Genomic DNA, 23,379 nt, shown 5'->3' on the forward strand with positions numbered 1-23,379 from the left:
CTGAGTACTTACATACACAGATGAAACGAAAAAAATCGTTTCTCAATCAGTTCCCATCAGTGCGGTTAATAAAAACAGAATAAATACATATAGCCTTAAAAATTAAAATTACCATATCTAAAATAGGCCTAAAAATTGAAATAAAAACAGACATTCAGACCGAACAGTGGCTTTGCTTTGACAGGTGCCTAGCTGTCAAAGTATGGCCGAGGTTAGATGTGTTGGTGTATGATATATGGGGAAGCGACATAGTCCGATAACCAGTCTTATTGCCTGTGGAGAGAAATTAGCTTGGTGAATGTCCTTTAAATTGCTTCCAATGCTACTAAAGGAAACAAAATTGTGCAGTTTTCCAAATGTGGCTTCACTAACACCCTGTACAACTGTAAAATAAACTTCCTTCTTTCTAAACTCCAAATCCTTAGCAATAAAAACTAATATGCCGTTTGCTGCCAACTGCTTGCTGCATCTACCTTCTAACTTGTTCTCGTTTGTGCACAAGAATGACTAAATCTCCCTGAACTTCAGTCATTTGCGGTCTTTTTCCATTTAGATAACAATCTGCCTTTGGATTCCTAGATTTCAAAGTACATGGCCTTTACAATTTTCCACATTCAATTCCATTTGTCACATTTTGAGGCCAAGAAACTTCAGACCTCAATTAGGCCAGTCACTGCCTCGACAAGGCTCCATCTTTCAATTAGATTATAGGTGGTCTGTACCCTATTACTTGTTAACAATCAATCTCAAATTTGGTTTTGAACTTTTTGATTGTCTCCCCCACATCAGCAGCACTTATGAGGAAGAAGGTCTCGGCTCGCAATCCATTAGACAAAGGAATTCTCTGTGCCAAATGGGGTTGGTTTAACTTTAACTCCTTGTATTCTGGATTCCCAAACATAGGATGGAGATCTTTTCCATCTATCATTTGAAGTCCAATTATTTCATACAGTTCGGTTAGAATGTCTATTACTGTCAAATATTCAAGAGAAATAGATGGAATACAGCGTAGCAAAGTGTGGAGTCATGCATTTTGGAAGTAGGAATAAAGGCATAGATTATTTTCTAAATGCGGTGAGAATCCAGAAATCGGAGGTACAAAGGGATTTGGAAGTGCTGGTGCAGGATTCCCAAAAAGTTAATTTGCAAGTCAAAGGAAGGTGAATGCCTTTTCATTTATTTCAAGAAATTTCTTCAACCAGAGGGTGGTGAATCTGTGGAATTCTTTGTTAGATAGATAGATAGATTCATGATTGGTACAGGATGTCAGGGATTATGGTGGGAGGCAGGAGAATGGGGTTAGGAGGGAGAGATATATCAGCCACGATTTAATGGTGCAGTAGACTTGATGGGCCAAATGGCCTAATTCTGGTCCTATCACTTATGAACTTATGAAACATTTGTACAATTAAAGTACTTCATTTAAAAAATATGCATGTTTAACACTGGTTAAATTTATGCAGCCAATATTAACCAAATTACTTAATTTATATTTAAGATGAAATTGCCAATTGATCAAATGTCCTTCACTTTATAAAACCCCAAAACAATCCATAGAAAATGCAATTAGATCATTTTTATATCAGGCTACTGTTAGATCATTTAGCTTATTGTGAACACTGGTCTGATTTTTTATTTTCTTTCTGTTATGAAACTTCAGGTTATTAGTATTCAATGCTTGCCTTCTGATCTCTGCCTCAGATTCTAGTTCTATTAATGTCTGAAGAGGGGTGTTCAAACACAGATAACGGCATTTTTGATGGAAGTGAATTGACATTGTATTGAATATTATGAGCAGGAATGTTTCTTAAGTTTCAAGCTTTTATTCAGCATTTTTTCATTGTTTTGAGGGCTGGACCACAATGTTCATAAGCATACTGTGATACTTTGTATCTTTAATATTAGTTGTTAACCCATGCCTTATATAAATTGTGTGACCAAGTTTAACAATAGTCATTTTGCAATACATGGGATATTCACCATTTACTGCTCGAGGTTGAAAATAGTGATTCAAATCATTAAAATCTTAATGTACAATCAAAATGTTTAGTCATAATTATGTACATTTGTATATTCAGATATACAAAAAATCAGAAAAATTTGTGATATATTATAAAAGTATGATAAAGACAATACGCTGCATGTTTCTTAACATTTTTTGCTAAGATTCTCTTTCTACTCAGCAGAACAATGCGTTGGAGATTTAATGGAAAATGAAAAACAAATTCAGATCTATATTCTGAAACATATGAACACAGGAAAATTGGAGTAGGAGTAGGCCACTCGGCCCTTCAAGCCTTCTGCAACATACATTGTGATCATAGCGTACCAGATTCAGGCCTCATTTCCTCTTCTGTGCTAGTTCCCCATACCCCTCAATCCTCTGATATTTTTAGATGTATTTATTCCCTCTTTAAAGATACACACTGATCTAGCCTTCATAATTCTCTGGCAGAGAGAATTCCACAGATTCAACCCACTGTAAGAAATTCCCATGCGCCTCAGTGTCAAATTATTGACCCCATCTTATAATTAACTCATTCAAAATGTTCTCATGTGTGGTAACTTCTTGACATCTACCTAGTCTTGCACTGTAAGCATCTTATATATTTCTATAATCCCCCCCCCCCCCCCCAATTCTTCTAAAGTCTAAAGAATATTGATTACATTTCTTTAGCTTTTCGTGGTAGGACATTGTTCTCATCACAGAAATTACACCAGTCAATCATTTTTGGACTGCCTCCAATTGCCATCATATCCTTTCTTAAATAAGGGAGCCAACATTACGTACAGTACTCCAGGTTCAGCATCGGTTTGTACAATTTGTACCCAAGACTCCTATATTTTTGAACTCCAACCCTCTTTCAACCAACCATCTGCCCACCTTGTCACTTGTTGTATTCGCCTGCTAAGTGGCCAGGGAAAGAAAAGTTCCCAGGTACGTGAAAGTTAAAGAGATTTTAACTACAAAATTAATATTGATGTACAATATGTTTGTGAATGCAATCAGAAATGCATGTCGATCCTTTAAGTTTCAGAGTGAAAGCAGTTGATAGGTTTATATGGAAGCTCACCAACTGGAGACATTCCAGGAAATGAGAGTGCAGGAAAGAACTGCAGATGTTGGTTTAAATCGAAGGAAGACACAAAACGCTGGAATAACTCAGCGGGAAAGGTAGCATCTCTGGAGAGAAAGAATGGGTCTAACGAAGGGTCTCGACCCGAAACGTCACCTATTCCTTCTCTCCAGAGATGCTGCCTGTCCCACTGAGTTACTCCAGCATTTAGTGTCTACCCAGGAATTGAGTCACAGGCAAGTCTCAAGGTCTTAAAAGCATTTTATTCATAATGAGAAATTATGATATTAGGAAACGCATGTGAGAATGAACTTAGTATTCCAGGCACTGAATATTGTTTCAGCACTGCACAGTCCTCACCAGCGCAATTGCTCTTGTCACCTTGTGAGAGATGCAAGTGGCACTCCAACATAGAACAACATCATTCTCTAGCTGTGAGCCAAGTGGCACGTAATTACAATGCAGCCACAGAATGAAGAAATGCCCCGCACAGATTTCAAATCTTGGAGCAGCGCAAAATCAAAGATAGACCTAATTTTTTCATCAACTATGCAATCAAAATAGATCGAGGGAGTCACAAAAAATTGCATGGAGATTGACGGAATATTGTTTTTTAGTTTTTTATTTAAATTTGTTTATTTTATTAGAAGTTAATACAGTACAAAACAGTACAGTGGAACCCTAATTTTAGGTGCCAACTATGTCATACCGTAATCCATTCTATGTACAACCTCTAGTTTTATGTTATGAGAAAGAAGTAAGCAAGACAAGAAAAAGAAAACAATAGAAAGGGGAAAAAGTGGAAAAATAGATGGTAGAGAGTAGAAAACAGGTGAAGTGTGTATATAAAAAATAAAAAAAAATAAAAAAAAATAAAAAGTGTAAAGTAGAAATAGGAGAGAAGGCCCCTTAAAAGAGAATTTTTCAAATCTGTATTCGGAGATGTAGATCTATCCACGTCATGAACTGAAATCAGCAATCCTTATGGTACCGCTGCATCACATGATTCCAAAAGGTCGATGAAAGGGGACCAACTCCTTAAGAATTGGTCATATTTATCTATTAGTCGGAGTCTCATTTCTTCAAGGCGTGCTATGTCCATCATATTCCTAATCCACATTTTAACAGTTGGTATGGTTGTATTTTTCCAAAATGTAAGTATCAATTTCTTTCCAATTATTAACCCATAATTAAAAAAAACATTTTGGTCTTTATTTAAATTGGTATCTTCTCCTATTATTCCAAATATAATCCATTCCATTTTGGGTTCTATTCTTGACTTGAAAAGCTTTGTAAATATATCAAATATATCACTCCAAAATTTATTCAACTTTGTACATCCTACAAATGAATGTGTTATATTAGCGTTTTGAAACAAACATTTATCGCATCTGGGAGAGACGTTTGGTTAAAATTTATTCAACCTCGTTTTTGAATAATATAGTCTATGTAATAATTTGAATTGAATTAAATTATGTCTTGCATTAATAGAACAGTTATGTGTATTCATCAAATACTTTTCCCATCTATCCTTCGAGATCTTTATCATTAGCTCATGTTCCCAATCTTCCCTTAGTGCTTCTGTTGAGGGTGATTCTCTATTTAATATATTATTATAAAAGTATGATATTAATTTTTGTGAATCAGCCTTAATATTCATTGCTTCTTCTAAAGGGTCTAAAAATATAGTTTGAAATCTATGTGTATATTTCTTCATAAAGTCACATACCTGTATATATTTAAAATATTGATTATCCTTCAATTTAAAATTTAATTTTAATTGTTGAAATGATGACAGTTTACCCAATTCATACATATCCCCTACTTTCCTAATCCCCAGTCTATCCCATTGTTGATATGTGTTGTCGATGAGAGATGGTTTGAATGCGGGGTTGTTCAATAGTGGGGTTAGTACAGATAAATTATTTAATTTCAAGGATACTTTTATTTGTTTCCAAATTCTTATTATATTGTGAATAATTGGGTTCTTCTTATATATTATAATATTCAATTTTATCAGTGAGAGCAGGATCATTCCTATATCGTGCGGATAACACTCCTCTTTCTCCATTCTTATCCACTCCAACTGCTGAGTGGAACTATCCAGTCAGTACATTATGTTCTTAATATGCACTGCCCAGTAGTAATACATAAAGTTAGGTAATGATAAACCCCCAACTTCTTTAGATTTGCACAAATGCTTTCATTGAATTCTATGTGTTCTGTAGTCCCATATAAAATTAGTGATAGTGGAATCTAGTTTTTTAAAAAAATATTTTGGAATATATATTGGGATCGCTTGAAACAAATATATTAGTTGTGGTAAGAAAGTCATTTTTATAGCGTTAATTCTACCTATCAATGAGAGCGGAAGCGTTTTCCAAAATTTAATCATATCATTCAGTTTATTTAATAGTGGTATAAAATTGGCACTAAATAATGATTTGTGTCTTCTCGTAATTTGAATACCCAGATACTTGAATTTTTCTGTTGCAATTTTGAAGGGGAATTTTAGTAAGTGTCTCGAATCCTGTGGTTTTAAAGACATAATTTCGCTTTTATTCCAATTTATTATATATCCTGAAAAAGAGCCGAATTCCTCAATTAGTGTTAATAAGGTGGGTATACTCGTTTGTGTATTAGTAATATATAAAAGGATATCATCAGCATATAGTGAAATTTTATTCTTTGAGTCCTTAGTGTTATATCCGTGAATATTCGGGTGATTTCTAATCCTTTCGGCCAACGGTTCCATCATAAGGACAAATAGCAATTGTGATAAGGCACACCCTTGCCTATTACCCCTTGATAAGTAAAATTTTGGAGATAGCGTATTGTTAGTTAGTATCCTTGCCGTAAAGTAGTTTAACCCATCTAATAAAATTCTCTCCCATATTACATTTTTGGAGTACCTTGTATAAATACTGCCATTCTACTTGATCAAATGCCTTCTCTGCATCCAGCGTGACAACTGAAATATCTTCATTGTCCTCATTATGAGAGTACATTATATTGAAAAGCCTTCTCAAATTATTAAATGATTGTCTTTTGGGTATAAATCCCGTTTGATCCGTATTTATTAAATTGTTAATATAATTATTTAGCCTTCTAGCTAGAATCTTTGCTAAAATTTTCTGATCCGTATTTAGAAGTGAAATAGCTCTATAAGAACCCGGTTCATCTAAATCTTTATCTTTTTTTGGTATAAGTGTTATTGTTGCTTCTGCTAGGATTTCTGGTAGTTTATTTTCAGTGTAAGCCTGCGTGTATAAATTGAATAATCTTGGTACAATTGACTCCTGAAATCTTTTATAAAATTCATTACTAAAACCGTCTGGTCCTGGGGTCTTCCCATTTTTCAGTGAGTTTATTATTTGTTTTATTTCTTCATTAGTAATCCGTGCTCCTAATTGCTCTTGTTCTAAACTGTCCAATTTTGGGAGCTTGCAATTATCTAAAAAATTTGTAATTTTACTTACATCTGTATTTATTTTAGATGTATATAAATTATGATAAAATTGGGCAAACCTCTTATTAATATCCTTAGGCAGTGTTAAAAACTCACCCTTATCCGATTTAATTTTAGTAATAGTTTTTTCCTTTTCTCGTTGCTTCAGTTCCCTCGCAAGTAGTTTATGTGGCTTATCCCCAAATTCGAAGTGTGCTTGTTTTGTAATTTGGAATAATCTTATTACTCTAGCCGACAGTATTCTATTGACTTTATATTTCAATAAAGTTATCTTATTATGTTTATTTATGGTTGGGTCAGTTGCATTGTCCAGTTCTAGTCATTTTATTTTCTGTTCTATCTGCTGAAGTTCTCTTTTATTTTCCTTATTTTGAAAACTTTGGTAAGAAATTATGACACCGGGAATATATGCCTTGAAGGTTTCCCATAATAGCGGTGCAGAAATACCCGGCGTGTCATTTATTTCGAAAAAAAGTTTTATTTGTTCTTTTATATACTCGTAACCCTGCGGGTTATTTAATATGTGTACATTGAATCTCCAAAAAGGCTTTATACTCGGCATTCCCTCAATTTTAAGTATAAAAGTCAATGGTGAATGATCAGAAATAATACTATTATGATATGATGGTGTATTCGTATACGGGATTAATTTTGTGTCCAATAAGAAATAGTCAATTTGCGAATAAGTTTTGTGAACTGATGAATAACATGAGTATTCCCTACCACTTGGATTTGCTATTCTCCAAACATCAGCTATGTTATTATTTTTTATATAGGTATTTAAAAATTCACAGGTCTTAGTTTTAACAAGACACTTCCCTAGCTTTATTGATTTATCTAAGTATGGATCTATAACACAGTTAAAATCTCCCCCCATTATTATATTTTGATAATTATGCTCTGCGATTAAATCTATTATTTTCCTAAAGAATTGTGGGTTATCAAAGTTAGGCGCGTAAATATTTATCATAGTTAATGGTGTATTGTAAATTTCTCCCGTGACTATAACATATCTTCCCTCTTTATCAGATATAGATTTATTTAATTTAAAAGGTATACCCTTCTGAATTATAATGGCCGTGCCTCTTGCTTTAGAGGTGAATGAGTAATAGGTTTGACCTATCCAATTTGCCCTTAATCTGATCTGAGTTTGTTGTTTCAAATGTGTCTCTTGTAGGAAAGCAATATCCATATTTAATGATTTTAATTGTGCCAGAATTTTACCCCTCTTAATTGGCTCATTCGCATCTCTGATGTTCCAACTACAGAAGGTGAGACCTCCGATATTTATTCAACTATTATCTTGCATTGGCTATTATTACCAGACTGTATGATTCATGTGATGCAGCCAAGTACCTCGGAATCCCGAATCCAGAGTTGTCCTTCATAATTTCTACAGTAGTTTTACATCTCCTGACACTATTAAACATAATTAAGGGAAAGAGAAAAACATAAAATAAAGTGTACATAAAAATCATTAAGTCATACAACACATAATTGTGAAAAAACAAAAAAAGTGAATATAATTGATCAAAAAAGCGATAAATTACAAAAAAGCCACCTAAGGTAGCTAGGTTTGTTTTTAAATTGACCTCCGTCGATGAGATTATGCACTGGGCCTTATCCCCCTATTAGAATTTGACCCAACGTTAGTCGGTTCCCTCTAATTGTTACCAAAATTATCATATCAGATCAATTAATCGCTGAACAGTTTAAAATAGAATAAAATAAAAGGGAAGGTAGAAGATTTGGATTAAAATAAAAAAAATTATGGGTTAAAGTACCTCGTCAATAATTACACTTTTCATTTACCTGTATATTAATTAATTCATAATTAGTATTTAAAATATATGTCTAACCTCCCCCATCCTTCCTGCTATATAGTTAGTCGTGTTAGTATAGTACATTACGCCTTTAACGTTAGTTGAGTTTATTGCGCGTAAGTGGTTAATTAGTTAGTTAGTTATATGTATAAATAATAGGTCATATAGTGTGGAACAGATGCCTCATATCATGGCCATTTCAAAAGGAGACGGTCTCATAGTTCTCCGTGCTGAAGGGTTTGGTGACGAGCTTGCGACCTTGAGCTTCCATCTGTGTTTTCAGTTCAGAAGTTTAATTCGGCCTCTGTTATTGAACAACACATTCTTGCCAGATAAGCCTGTCTGGTAACCGTTTGAAGTGTTCTAGTGTCTTAATTGAAACAGAAAAAACAAAGTTCCGCAGATAAAATGTCTATTGTTCTGTTCCTCCTTGAATTTTGTTTAAAATCTCCTGGGCGTATTTGCAAGCAGAGTCCGGGTCCGTGAATGAGCGTTGCTTGCCATTAAACATAATTAGCATTTTCGCTGGATAGATCACGCCATAACGAACTTCAGAATGTCCATATAAAATACTGCTTGCCCTTTTAAACTCGCGTCTTTTTGCCAAAATTTCCCGAGGATAATCCCTGTAGAATCTTACGATATTATCAGCAAATGTAAGATTTTCTCCATAGGTTATCTTCTTTAATAGAGTTTCCAAAGTTGAAATATCCAGGAACTTTACAATAATTTGCCTTGGTTTAGCATTATCATGTTTTTGGAAGCGACCCACTCGATGAGCCAGATCTATCTTTGGTTTTTCTGGAAGTTTGAAAACATCTTTAAGTAGATTAGTAATAAAATCACGCATTTGAAGGCCGTGTTCAGCACCCTCTTTAACTCCTACTATTCTCAGATTTTGCCTCCTTAACCTGGCCTCTAAATCTTGACATTTCTCATTCAGTTTATTCGTTAGCTCCCAATTCGTATTGTGTTGTTTTTCCAGACCTTGTATTTCTTGGCTCATCTGTTCCATTTCACCATCCATTCTCTTCCATCAATTTTTCCGAGTCTGTTAATTGCTTCAGCAGGGTGTCGTGTTTATTGTTATAATCTCTCTGGATAATTTCCAATTCCTTCGCTGTCCTGGACTCCAAATCTTTAAACTGCTGGTTCAGGGCTACATAAAGCTCTTTTACTTCGCCGCAGCTATTATCAATTTTCTTAGAAAGATTGCCCTCCATAGTGAAGAAGTTGTTCTGAATTGTAGAATTCATTTTGGCAAATTGCTTCTGAAGATCTTTAGTAATGTCTTTAGGAATATTAGATCTTACCGTTTTTTCCCAGCTTTTCATTTCTTTCTCCTTTGTATCACTTCTCGCAGCCATATCGCTTGTAGGTTGTTGAGGTTCCAGCTCCTCTTCCAAACTTTCAAAAGTGAGTTCCAGGGTGGTTTCAAGCTCATCCAGAGCTTTTTGGAGCTGGAAACTGATTGTAGTCTTCTTGGGTCCTCTCTGACCTCTTCTCTTTCTCATCCAATTTTTACGATAAGATCGTTTTAAATCCCAAATCCACTGGTACCGTTTGATGGAGTCAGTACCCTCGACGTTCAGCAAACCTGATAAGATTTTTTAATTCGATCCTGGCATGGGAGTCGACTTTAAACACGATTTGTCAGGAGGAGAGCTCAGTGCAGCTGCCTTCACTGCTTCATAGCAGCCACCGAAAGTGGACGGAATATTGTTAACGTTTAATAGTTAATATTTCATGTTTTTGTTTAAGAGTTTTTGTTAAGGCGGAGAACAAAGTATTTTCTTTTCACGGAGTCATTTGTTAATGTCATGCAAATGGATTTGAAACCAAAGAAAGAAGTTCTTTGCAACTTTCTGTGTGGATGTGGTTTGGATTGAGAGGCTGGAGTGGAGAGATTCTGGAGTCATAAGGACAACAGCTACCTGGATGCATATTGATTGACACAGGTGTGCTTGAAGTGTTTAGTTTAGTTTAGTTTAGAGATACAGCATGGAAACTGGTCCTTTGGCCCTCCGAGTCCGCGCCGACCATCGATCCCCGCAAATTAACACTATCTTATACACGCCAGGGACAATGTACTATGATACCAAGCCAATTAACAATAAAAACCTCTACGTCTTTGGAGTGTGTGAGGAAACCGGAATTCCCAGAGAAAATCCATGCGGGTCACAGGGAGAACGTACAAACAAGCGCCCCTCATTAGGATCGAACGCGGGTCTCTGGCGATGTCAAGCAGCAACTCTACCACTGCGTCACAGTGCCACCAGTGATTTTACTGGCATTCTGGAGTTTCTGAGGTCTGAAAAAAGTCAGTGTTACAGATAATAATGACAGCAAGTGAGGCCACCAAACTGGGACATGCACTGTATCCCTATCCAGTTTCTGCTTGGCAAGCAATTGTCAGAGTGTTGGAGTGTTCCTTCAGACTTTAGAGAAACAGGCCCTTTGGTCTGCTGAGTCCATGCAAACCAGCGATCACTCCATGCCCTAGCCTACACACACTAGGGACAATTTTACAACTTACCCAACCCAATTAACCTACAAGCCTACGTCTTTAGAGTGTGGGAGGAAACCGAAGATCTCGGAGAAATCCCACACAGTCATGGTGAGAACGTACAAACTCCGTATGGATAGCAATTATAATCAGGATCAAATCCAGGTCTCTGGAGCTGTAAGGCAGCAACTCTACCATTGTGCCACTGTGCCAACTCTGTTCCCATTTATTTCCCATCACTATTCCTTATTTCTGCTGTTAACCAGAAAATGACACTCTCGATATAACAAAAAGGACTAAAATGACAATCTCTGCATTTCACTGGCGTCCTTTGATCTTCTCTACGACGAGGGGAAAAGTGACTTGGGCAAGTGTGACTGGATAAGTCATAAGTGATAGGAGTAGAATTAGGCCATTCGGCCCATCAAGTCTAACGCCATTCAATCATGGTTGAACTATCTCTCCATCCGAATCCCATTCTCCTCCCTTCTCCCCATAACTTCTGACACCAGTACTAATCAAGAATCTATCTATCTCTACCTTACAATGATCCACAGACTTGCCCTCTACAGCCTTCTGTGGCAAAAAAATCCACAGATTCTCCACCCTCTTGACTAAAGAGATTTCTCCTCATCTCCTTCCTAAAATAATATCCTTTAATTCTGAGGTTATGACCTCTACTCCTAGACTCTCCCACTAGTGGAAACATCCTCTCCACATCCACTCTATCCAAGCCTTTCACTATTTTATATGTTTCAAGGAGGTCTCCCCTCATTCATCTAAACTCCAGAGAGTACAGGCCCAGTGCTGAAAAATGCTCATCATAAGTTAACCTCCTCATTCCTGGGATCATTGGTGTAAACCTCCTCCGGACCCTCTTCAGAGCCAGCACATCCTTCCTCAGATATGGTGCCCAAAATAGCTCAAAATATTAGTATAATATAGTGATAAGGAAGAGCGAGAAAGCCCAGTTCAGTCTGACAGAAAGCTCACAGAGTGAGGAATGGGTTTTCATAATAACATAAGGTATAATTTATTTAAGAAGGAACTGCAGATTCCTTTGGAAAATCGAAGGTACACAAAAATGCTGGAGAAACTCAGCGGGTGCAGCAGCATCTATGGAGCGAAGTAAATAGGCAACGTTTCGTCTGAAGAAGGGTTTCGGCCCGAAACGTTGCCTGTTTCCTTCGCTCCATAGATGCTGCTGCACCCGCTGAGTTTCTCCACCATTTTTGTGCACCTAAGGCATAATTTAGTTTATCGTAATAGTTTTGTTTAGTTTAGTTTAGTGATACAGCGGGGAAACAGGCCCTTTGGTTCACCGAGTCCGCATCAAACAACGATCCCTGCATATTAACAACATTCTACACACACTAGGGACACTTTATATTTATACCAAGCCAATTACCCCCAAACCTGTACGTCTTTGGAGTGTGGGAGGAAACCGAAGGTCTCGGAAAAAAACCTATACGGTCATGGAGAGAATGTACAAACTCTGTACAGTTGGCATCCATAGTCGGGATCGAACCCGGGCCTCTGGAGCTGTAAGCACTATAAGGCAACAACTCTACCGCTGCTCCACAGTACCTGCCCTCATATAGACACAGCCACGATAAAGGAGGCTCAGCTTTAATGAGGGGGCAGCAACAAAACTGTAACATCCATCTAGCTGAGAGATAAATGTTGTCTTCGGTTCTCTAATTGATCCCAGGCGGAGGAAGAATACATCAGCAATGACCAATTCATTAATGTCAAGAAGATGATTGATGTTTTGCAAGCTATTGATAATTGTCAAAATTAATAGTGATCTAAGTTCCAATTCCTCAGCAATTTCAGTGATCTCTTTTCCAGCCCATTTAAGATGGTTGCAGGTAGCTGATAAAAATCGTGCTGCATCCCAGAATAGATTTAATCATCCCGTCTGTCAACTGTGTCGCGGATGGTATAAGTTTCATTGGCTATATTTAAGAGGGAGTTAGATGTGGCCCTTGTGGCTAAAGGGATCAGGGGGTATGGAGAGAAGGCAGGTACAGGATACTGAGTTGGATGATCAGCTATGATCATATTGAATGGTGGTGCAGGCTCGAAGGGCCAAATGGCCTACTCCTGCACCTATTTTTTATGTTTCTATGTTTCTATGTTGCTATGTAACTTTCTGAGTTAAGTCTTACATGAAGAGCTTTGTGGCAATAATTAGGTTGTCATTTCTGGTAGTTTGTTTAGTTGCTGTCTCAGCTAGACAGGAAAGATCCCTTGACATGATTGAACGGAAAGCAAGAGAGTCCCCTTCAGTGATCTGGCCAATACTTTTCCCTCAATCAATATCACTGATGTCGACGGTCTGGTCATATTATATTGGGTACTTGTGATACCCTGAAGTGGGCTAGTTGGCTGCTGTGTTTCATGTGTTATAATGCCACTTCAATCAAATAATTCTTTGTCTGTAAAGCACTGCAGGATATCCTGAGATTGATTAGATGTTCAATAAATGTAACGTTTCTTTTGTATGAATATTAATGATGGCATTCTGAAGCTACTTGCTATCTATTATCTTTAATACAATGGCCTGACAGCACACAGTATCCATAGGCACTGTGAAATTGCCACTTCCATCAACACTATCAAACACAGGTATGATCGCGGGAGGTAGACCCAGGTTGTGGATGGAGCAAACATCCAACCAGTGTACATTCTGTGATTTCGCTATTAGTGTAAGTGGACTATTAATTCATCGGGTGAAGGAAGTCACTATGTGCCAATTAGCCCACTTATCTAGCCCATGCATTTTCTAACAACAAAAGATATATTGTAGATCGGCACAAAATGCTGAAGTAACTCAGCGGGACAGGCGGCATCTCTGGAGAGAAGGAACGGGTGATGTTTTGGGTTGAGACCCTTCTTCAGACTCTGGAGAGAAGGAATGAGTGACGTTTAGAGTCAGTACCTTTCTTCAGACTTGAAACGTCACCCATTCCTTCTCTCCAGAGATGCTGCCTGGCCCGCTGAGTTACTCCAACATCTTATTTTATTTTCTCTTTAGTTTAGGGATACAGCACGGAAACAGGCCCTTCAGCTCACCAAGTCGGCACCGACCAGCGATCCCCGCACATTAACACAAGCCTACACACACTAGGGGCAATTTACACATATACCAAGTATACAAACCCATGCCAATGAATCTACAAATCTGTACATCTTTGGAAGGTGGGAGGAAACCGAAAATCTCGGAGAAAACCGACATGGTCACGGGGAGAACATACTAACTCTGTACAGACAGCACCCGTAGTCAGGATTGAACCCTGGTCTCTGGTGCTGCAAACGCTGTAAGGCAGAAACTCTATCACTGCACTACCGTGCCGCCCACATCTTCGGTTTAAACCAGCATTTGCAGTTCCTTCCTACACAAGATATATTGTACTCTGTGTATCAATGCATGTGGATGTGCTGTGATTCTGTTGAATAGGCGAGTCATGTGGTGTGTCTGCTCGGGAACAATGAAACGTAAACCATTCCACTTTGTTTATAGCAGGAGTTTGAAAATTAAATACCCAGATAGGTTAGGTGCTTCATTGAACATAAACTCTTTCTATCGTTGTATATATACAGTCTTGATCCATTTAGGAAAACCTTGCTTCCAAGATGGCGCCCAACCAAGACGACTATTTGCATGCTGGCCACAGAAGCAGATCTACAATCACATATTTCAATCACTCCACACTTTTAAATCTCTCTATACACTTTAATGGCTCGATTGTAATCATGTATTATCTTTACAATGACTGGTTAGCACGGAACAAAAGCTTTTCACTGTACCTCAGTACGCATGACAATAAACTAAACTAACTAACAAACGAACTAATTAATTAACTAACTAACTAACCTTACATGGTTCAGCCTAGTAGCTTTGAATCTTTAGCTCAGATTTAGAGTCATAGTCATAGAGTCCTACCGCACAGAAACAAGCCCTTCAGCCCAACCTGCCCATGGCGACCAAGTGCCCCATCTACACTAGTCCCAAATACCTCTAAACTTTTCCTAGCCACATACCTGCTCAAATGTGCAGGCTCGAAGGGCCGAATGGCCTCCTCCTGCACCAATTTTGTATGTTTCTAAATGTCTTTTAAATGTTACAGTTCCTGCCGCAACTATCTCCTCTGGAATCTCGTCAGTAAATCAGAAATTGATGCAGCATAACACACCAGACAGGATGTGAAGAAATGGTCATTACATTTCAAGGTTTGAAAACTTTTATTAGTATTGAAAAAAGTTAGAAATGTAAAATATTTTGTCCAGGATATGGGACAGGAAAGTGGAGATTATATGGCCCAGAGAAAGGATTCGGTCTGTAGAGGGGGGGGTCGACGGGAGATATTAAACAAGATGATAATGTGTTTTCCTATGGTAAAGGCAGAAAAAACATTGGTATTGAAAGCAAAGTTTGAAAATGTATTAACATAGTGTGAGGGGGAGAAAACTACACCACACTACATTAATGTCAGGCAACTGCATGTGGGTGGAAGCCTTGTGGCAATGTTATCACTTGCACAGACTGGTGGAGGTGGTATTGAAACATGACTGCCTCTGCTCTCTGCTGATGTTCACAGTCATGATCGACTCGCCTTATTGTGATGTGGGTAAAAGGGTTACATTTTGCAAAGGATAAAAAAACCCTACGAATGAAAGACGTTTGCATTCAAATATGGAGGATTCAATTCCATGATAAATCATTTTATAAAGTCAGATACCATCTGTGTTTAAAATATCCATGTATAATGTCGCAGATTAGTTCAGTTGTAGTTTAGAGATAAAGCAAGGAAACAGGCCCTTCGGCCTACTAAGTCCGCATTGACCAGAGATCCCCGCACATTAACACTATCTTACACACACTCGGGACAATTTACATTTATACCATGACTGCCAAGTCCTCCTTTCACAATTTCCATGTCAATGGCAGACACACTGCTGTCGGTAATACTCTGCTTTCATTAATTTCTTGAGAACCTGGGGCAAGGAAAGTTGTAAGGAACCAGCAACAGAACAATGGTTACAAGGATAATCAAACTCAGCTTCACCCATAACAAAGGCACATATTATCATGTTTAGTTTAGTTTTGTTTAGTTTAGTTAGGTTTAGTTTAGTTTAGTTTAGTTTAAGTTAGGGATACAGTGCAAAGATAGGCCCTTCGGTCCACCGAGTCCGCACCAACCAGCGAGCCCCGCACAGTAACACTACCCTACACACACTAGGGACAATTTACATTTACACCAAGTCAATTAACCTACAAACATTTACATCTTTGGAGTGCGGGAGGAAACCGAAGATCTTGGAGAAAACCAAAGATCTCGGGGAGAACGTAGAAACTCCGTTTGATAGACAGCACTCATAGTCAGGATTGAACCAGGGTTTCTGGTGCTGTAAGGCTATAACATATTTATTTTTAAAGCTGAATATAGTGTTAATGCTACCAGTGGAGATAAATAAGTTATTTCCCCGACAATTATGTTGTCCTTGCCAACTGACTACTCTGACTGATACTGATTTAATGCACATGAATTTAATCTAACTAGTCTCCACTCAAGATAATTTCTGGAAAAGTTACCATGCTTCACTTTAGGAGACGTTACTGTCTCCCCTGCTCTTTAAACGGAATAATTTAAACTGGATAGTTTTGTTCCTCAGAGTAACAGCACACACCTTTAGGAAGGAGGAATAACTTTGGTCAGGAGGAATTTCTTTGGTGAATCTGTGGAATTCATTGCCACATATGGCTGTGGAGGGCAAGCCAATGGGTATTTTTTTAGGCAGAGATTGACAGGTTCGTGATTAGGATAGGTGTCAAGGGTTATGGAGAAAAGGCAGGAGAATGAGTTTGAAAGGGAAAGATAGATCATACATGATTGAATAGCAATAGCAGACTCGATCAGCCAAATGCCTACTGCTGCTCCTGCAGTATAACTTATGAACTTATGAACCGCTTCCCATGACTACAATGCCCTTCGGTCACACTATTCAATTCAATGGCAGACACTCTGCTACCTGTAATACTCTGCTGACCAGACATCCCCGCACACTAGCACTATCCTACTCACTAGGGACAATTTACAGTTATACAATTAAGCTACAAACCTGTACTTCTTTGGAGTGTGTGAGGGAACTAGAGCACCCGGAGAAAACCACTGCTGGTCATTGGGAAAACATACAAACTCCATACAGACAGCACCCGTAGTCAGTATCGAACACGGGTCTCTGACGATGTAAAGCAGCAATTCCACCGCTGAGCCACCTTACCGCTCCAATGGTTAAGAAAATAATCAAAGGTTGACTCAGCTGCATCGATGACAAAGGCACATATTAGCATGTACTTGGTTGCTCTGTACCTTAATTGGTACACATGACAATAAAAGACCTTTGAAACCTTTCAAATTAACATTCAGCCATGACTAAGTTGGATGAGATCACAGTGACAGGCCTCTGGCTAGCTTCACTCCATATGTCAGTGAAGCGGACTGCAAGTATCATAGATTTCCCACCAAAAGGCTAACATTTTAGCCGCAATGGAAGGAAAGTGTGTTGCACAACCCATAACACCAGCAGGTTGTGTGACCAAGTGTGACAAACGTTGCACTAAGGTAAACTGTACACAGAAATGTCTGGCAAATTTCTCCGTGGCATTCTAGTGCAGTAGGTAAAGCTGCAGTTTCACATCAGAGAATTGGTTTGAACTAATCCTCGGGTAATAATAATAATAATGGATGGGATTTATATAGCGCCTTTCTAATACTCAAGGCGCTTTACATCGCATTATTCATTCACTCCTCAGTCACACTCGGTGGTGGTAAGCTACTTCTGTAGCCACAGCTGCCCTGGGGCAGACTGACGGAAGCGTGGCTGCCAATCTGCGCCTACGGCCCCTCCGACCACCACCAATCACTCACACACATTCACACACAGGCAAAGGTGGGTGAAGTGTCTTGCCCAAGGACACAACGTCAGTATGCACTCCAAGCGGGATTCGAACCGGGTACAGTATGTGTGGAGCTTGCACACTCTCCCTGTGACTGCGAGGGCTTCCTCTGCGTGCTCCAGTTTCAAGTGTTCAAGAGTGTTTAATTGTCACACGTGCTGAAACAGAACAATGAAATTCTTACATGCGGCAGCACGACAAGCAAAAAAAAATCGATAAATTAAAAAAAACAATATTGAAGTAGAAAAAAACGATAGCCTAAAGTCCGTCGAGTAACCAAACAGTTCGTAGTTCAAGGTTTAGTTGGTTATAAGATCAGAAGATCATGTGATAGTAGAATTAGGCCATTCAGCCCATCAAGTCTACTCCGTCATTCATTAATGGCTGATCTATCTCTCCCTTCTAACCCCACTCTCCTGCCTTCTCCCCATAACCTCTGACACCCATACTAATTGAGAATCTATCTATCTATGCTTTAAATATATCCACTGACTTTGCATCCAGAGCCTTCTGTGGCCTTGGTGTTTGTGGTGTTCAATTGTCTGATGATTGTTGGGTTTCCTCCCACAGTCCAAAGTCATGTGGGGTTTGTAGATTGAATGGCCTCTGTAAATTAGTTAGTGGACAAACATAGAACTAATGTGAATGGGTGATTGATGATCAGCGTGGACTTAGTGGGCCGAAGGGCCTGTTTCCATGTTGTATTTTTCAATCAGTCAATTCTCAATATTAATTCATCTGAAGAAGTTCATCAGCACCACCACCCAAGGAAAATAGGTTCCACATGCAATTAGTTCATGGACTCCATAAGCCTATGACCAAAACAGATGTCCAAATAGGTCAATTTCTCAGGCAACGTCTTTCCATAATTGATTGATCTCACGCAATCAATCTTTAAGACAAGCGCACCCAACCTCTCCTGAATTTTCTTCAGGTGAATTTTGAGGACACCGTAACAAGTACTCCAGTTTCTGACAGAAGTAAAAGTTAGCACGTCTGAATGACATATCTGCCACTTTTTGCTGCTATTTCATTTGCAGGGGAATCATATTGGTAAGACAGTTAAGTAACATTTCCCCTGCCCTCTGCCTTCTCTTCAAATGGATATTATGGACAGATTATTTTGTTATTTTATAAAATAGTCGAATTACATGCTCACCAGTCAATTATGAAAGGAAAACGCTTCGATATTCAAACCTTGCAGCAGAGGAGAGAGGTTAGAGTGTAAGGGTGTGTCCAGTGGAGGTGGGATGCAGGGGCTTTGTAGCCAGTTCCACCGCAAAGCTCCTGAGGGAAGTAGGAGTCAAAGGGCAGGCACAAAGGAGGGCAATAAAAGAACTTGCCAATGCTGCCAAACGGAGCAGACACTGGCTGTGGCTGAAGAGGAAAGATGCTGTCTGGGCTGCCAAATGACGATCTAGAGGCTAACAATAGGACACACACCCAGGACTGATCAACCTGCGGTGGGCCTGCCTCGACTGAGGGTGTCTTGTGATAAAAGGCCAAAACACCCAGTGACGTTGAGGTACACAACTGAAGATGTGTCTGATTGGTAGCAAATTCACCTAGTGGTCATACCCAAGAATGTCAATTGTAGTGAAATCTTAGGGATTGTAACAACCAGTCCTACTAATCAAAAAAATTCAGTTGCTGGACTTTAAGTGCTCATCAGACCTATACACTAGAATAGCCTTGTGGCTCTTCCAACCTGTTGAGTTCTCAGCCATCAGTCAGATGTAGACAAGGAGTGAAGTGAAATCCTGACTATGTGCGCTGTCTGTACGGAGTATGCTCGTTCTCCTTGTGACCGCGTGGGTTTCCTCCGGGTGCTCTGGTTTCCTCCCACATACTAAAGAGGTGCAGGTTTATAGGTTAATTGATTTCTGTAAATTGTTCCTCATGAGTAGGATGGAACTAGTGTACAGCTGATCGTTGGTCGGCATGGACTCGATGAGCCGATGGGCCTGTTTCCACGCTGTATCTCTAAACTAAACTAAACTAAAACAAGAAAGGTGAGTTGTCTCTTGACGTTTACCAGAATGCTGTCTGCTTTAGCAGATAGTACAAATAAGGAGAGGTTGAACAAACTTAGATTGTTTTCTCTGGCGCGTAGGACACTGAGGGAAGATCCATTGGAAGTACATAATATTATGAGAGGCATATAGGGCAGACAATCAGAACCTTTGCCCCGGGTGGAAATATCGAGGATGTGATAGCTTTGAAGTGAGAGTGGATAAGTTTAAAGAAGACGTGCAGAGCAATTTTTTTTTACACACAGAGAATTGTGAGTGCCTGGGACATTGCCAGGGGTGGTTGTGGAGTCAAATACAGTAGTGGCATTTAAGAAGCTTTCGGATAGGCACATGGATATGCAGGGAATGGAGGGATATGGATCAGCTGCAGGCAGAGAGAATCAGTTCAACTTGGCAGCATGTTCGGCACGGACATTGTGGGCCAACAGGCCTGTTTCTGTGCTGCACTGATTTGTTTGACATTCTTTAAAGTGGGCAGTGCAAAGTAGAAGGAGAATAACTAGATGCATTTCAATACTCTTAGTGTGCGGCATCAAATCTTATTTTCCAATTACAATAATTCTCCCAGCAAACACTACCTACAGAAAAAAACACATCCATGCATACCTGAAGTATTTACTGAAGTTCACTGCACAGAACGTGCTGATTGACCTATTTCCGGGAATTCAAACATTTTTAGACTACGCTTGTGAAAATTTATGGTTCCAGCAAATAAATTGCATATTTTCAGAAAGGTCCAATCTAGTAGCACTGGATTTATTATTATGTAAATGAGGACAGGATTTGTAGTTATAAAAGAGTTGCTTTTGGCAAGAGATGACTCCAGAAGCTATAAAAATGCTACATGCTTTGCTCTCCTCCAGATCTGAGCTGACCAGCCAATTTCAGATGGGAACTGACTGTTGTGAGATAGACAGAGAGACAGGACAAGTGATGAATGCAATTACAGAAACTGTCTCACATTTAAATCGAATTCCATGAGGAATCTGTGAGTCAAAGTGCCTCAATACAATTTTTACTGAACACTTTTAACTCATTACTCTGTTTCTGAAAGTGCACAGATCAATACCTTAGTTAAAATAGCACACAGCAAAATGTGATATGTGAATTGATCGTAAAAACAGGATCATCTTCTCTGTGATTAATACTTGGTCTATGGATAACTGGCCTAAAGTTCTTGCATTTTTCTGGACATGTTTGCTGCATGAATCAAGGGGGGGGGGGGGGGGGGAGGGGGGGCGTTTGGAGAAACAGATTGGCATTAATTCAGTACATATCTGACCTGTGCTGTTGATAGTTCATTGCATGCTGTCCAAATGGAAATCTGAAATTTTGTGCAGTGTAAAACTTGTAGGATTCATTCTTTGTTTGTTTTGTTCGATTAGAATGTGCTCCATTGTTAGCAACCTTATCTCAGAGTCTGAAAATCATAAATTCACATCCAGAGCATTGACACGTGGTACTGAGGGATTATGCCTCTACTGGAGGTGTGATTTGTCCGTAAGGATGATAATGTTATTAACACGATTAAAAATCACGTAAGCTACTAACAATGCACAGATCCCAAACACAGCATAAAGATGGTGCATGAATGAATATTTAATAGTTATTCTGGACCAAGTATGCATTGAGTCAACTGACTGGATCAACTCCTCCTCTAACTGCAGCCCATATTATAATTGAATGAATGAATGAATGAATGAATGAATGAATGAATGAATGAATGAATGAAAGACTACTTTGTCACATGTGACAACTCACAGTGAAATTATTTGCATGCATACCCAAGGTGTACAAATAGTCACCACATAAAGGGCGCTCACAAAGTTATAAAGTGTATTGCATCAGGCTCTCCTTTGTTCTCCTCCACCCAACACCTCCCCTCCCCCAAACCCATTATGGTGGTCCCCCACACCAGGTCCTCACATGTGGCCCGTCCTCAACTGCCGGCTCCTTCAATGACCACCATAGAAAATAGAGACATAGAAAATAGGTGCAGGAGGAGGCCATTTGGCCCTTCGAGCCAGCCCTGACCGGCACCAACCTCGACCAGCACCCTCGTCGACCACGGGTCGACCCACGAAGCTCTGTTGGTCGCGAGGTTCGGTCGACCTAGGGAGCCTCCACCAGCCCGCTAAGCTCCACCGACCCGCGAGGCTCCACCAAACGTATTGATGTATCCAACACTTTATCATTACTGTCCACTCTGTAAAAGTATTATCCGCCATAGGCCCTGCACTTTGGGTATTCTGAATACAAGATGTACTTAAGGTCATAAGATTTAGTTTAGTTTAGTTTAGAGTTACAGAGCGGAAACACAGCCGACAGCCCATCGGGTCAGTGCCAACCAGCGATCCCTGCACATTAACACTATCCTACACACACTAGGGACAATTTACATTTATACCAAGCCAATTTACCTACATACCTGTACGTCTTTGGAGTGTGGAAGGAAACCGAAGATCTCAGAGAAAACCCACGCACGCCACGGGGAGAATGTGCAAACTCCGTACAGTCAGCACCCGTAGTAAGGATCGAACCCAGGTCTCTGGCGCTGTAAGGCAGCAACTCTACCGTTGCGCCACCGAGGAATTAGGCCATTTGGTCCATCAAGTCGACAGTGCCATTCAATCATGGCTGATCTAGCCCTCCCTCCTAAGCCCATTCTCCTGCCTTGTCCCCATAACATCTGACACCTGTATAATCAAGAATCTACCCATCTCTGCCTTAAAAAAATATCCACTGACGGCCTCCACAGCCTTCCGTGGCAAAGAATTCCACAGATTCACCACCCTCTGACTAAATTCCACAGATTCACCATCCTCGGACTAAATAGGCTATGACTAGTCCTAGACTCTCCCACTAGTGGAAACAGCCTCTCCACATAGTGTTATGTCTATGTTGTTATCTCCTCACATGAGCTTGGGTGGTTAGCTCATGAATTGTTTTCCCTTTGAGGAAAGCACCAGCCCATCACTCGACACAGTCCATCCCTAGTTAATAGTTGTCCGTCACCCATTTAGTCAAAGGGTGGTGAATCTGTGGAATTCAATGCCACAGAAGGCTGTGGAAATGGTCAATTAATATTTTATAAGGTGAAGAATGGTAGATTCTTGATTAGCACTGGTGTCAGGGGTTATGGGGAGAAGGTAGGAGAATGGGGTTGAGAAGGAAAGATAGATCAGCCATGATTAAATGGCAGAGTAGACTTAATGGTCCGAATGGCCTAATTCTGCCTCTATAACTTATCAACTTATGATAGTTGCTTCATGTTGTTGCATGAATCTACACAACTTTAGTTAGGCTACATTTGGAGTATTGCATGCAGTTCTGGTCTCCCTAGTGGAGGTTTGTGAAGGCTTCAGAATGGTGCAGAGGAGATTTATCGGAATAATGCCCAGATTAGGGGGTACTGGCTACAGGGAGAAGTTGGTCAGACTTAGATTGTTTTCCAGTGCTGTAGTAACTCAACGGGTCAGGCAGAATCCCTGGAAGGCATGGATAGGT

Source organism: Amblyraja radiata, chromosome 2, assembly GCF_010909765.2.
Source record: "Amblyraja radiata isolate CabotCenter1 chromosome 2, sAmbRad1.1.pri, whole genome shotgun sequence".
NCBI lineage: Eukaryota > Metazoa > Chordata > Chondrichthyes > Rajiformes > Rajidae > Amblyraja > Amblyraja radiata.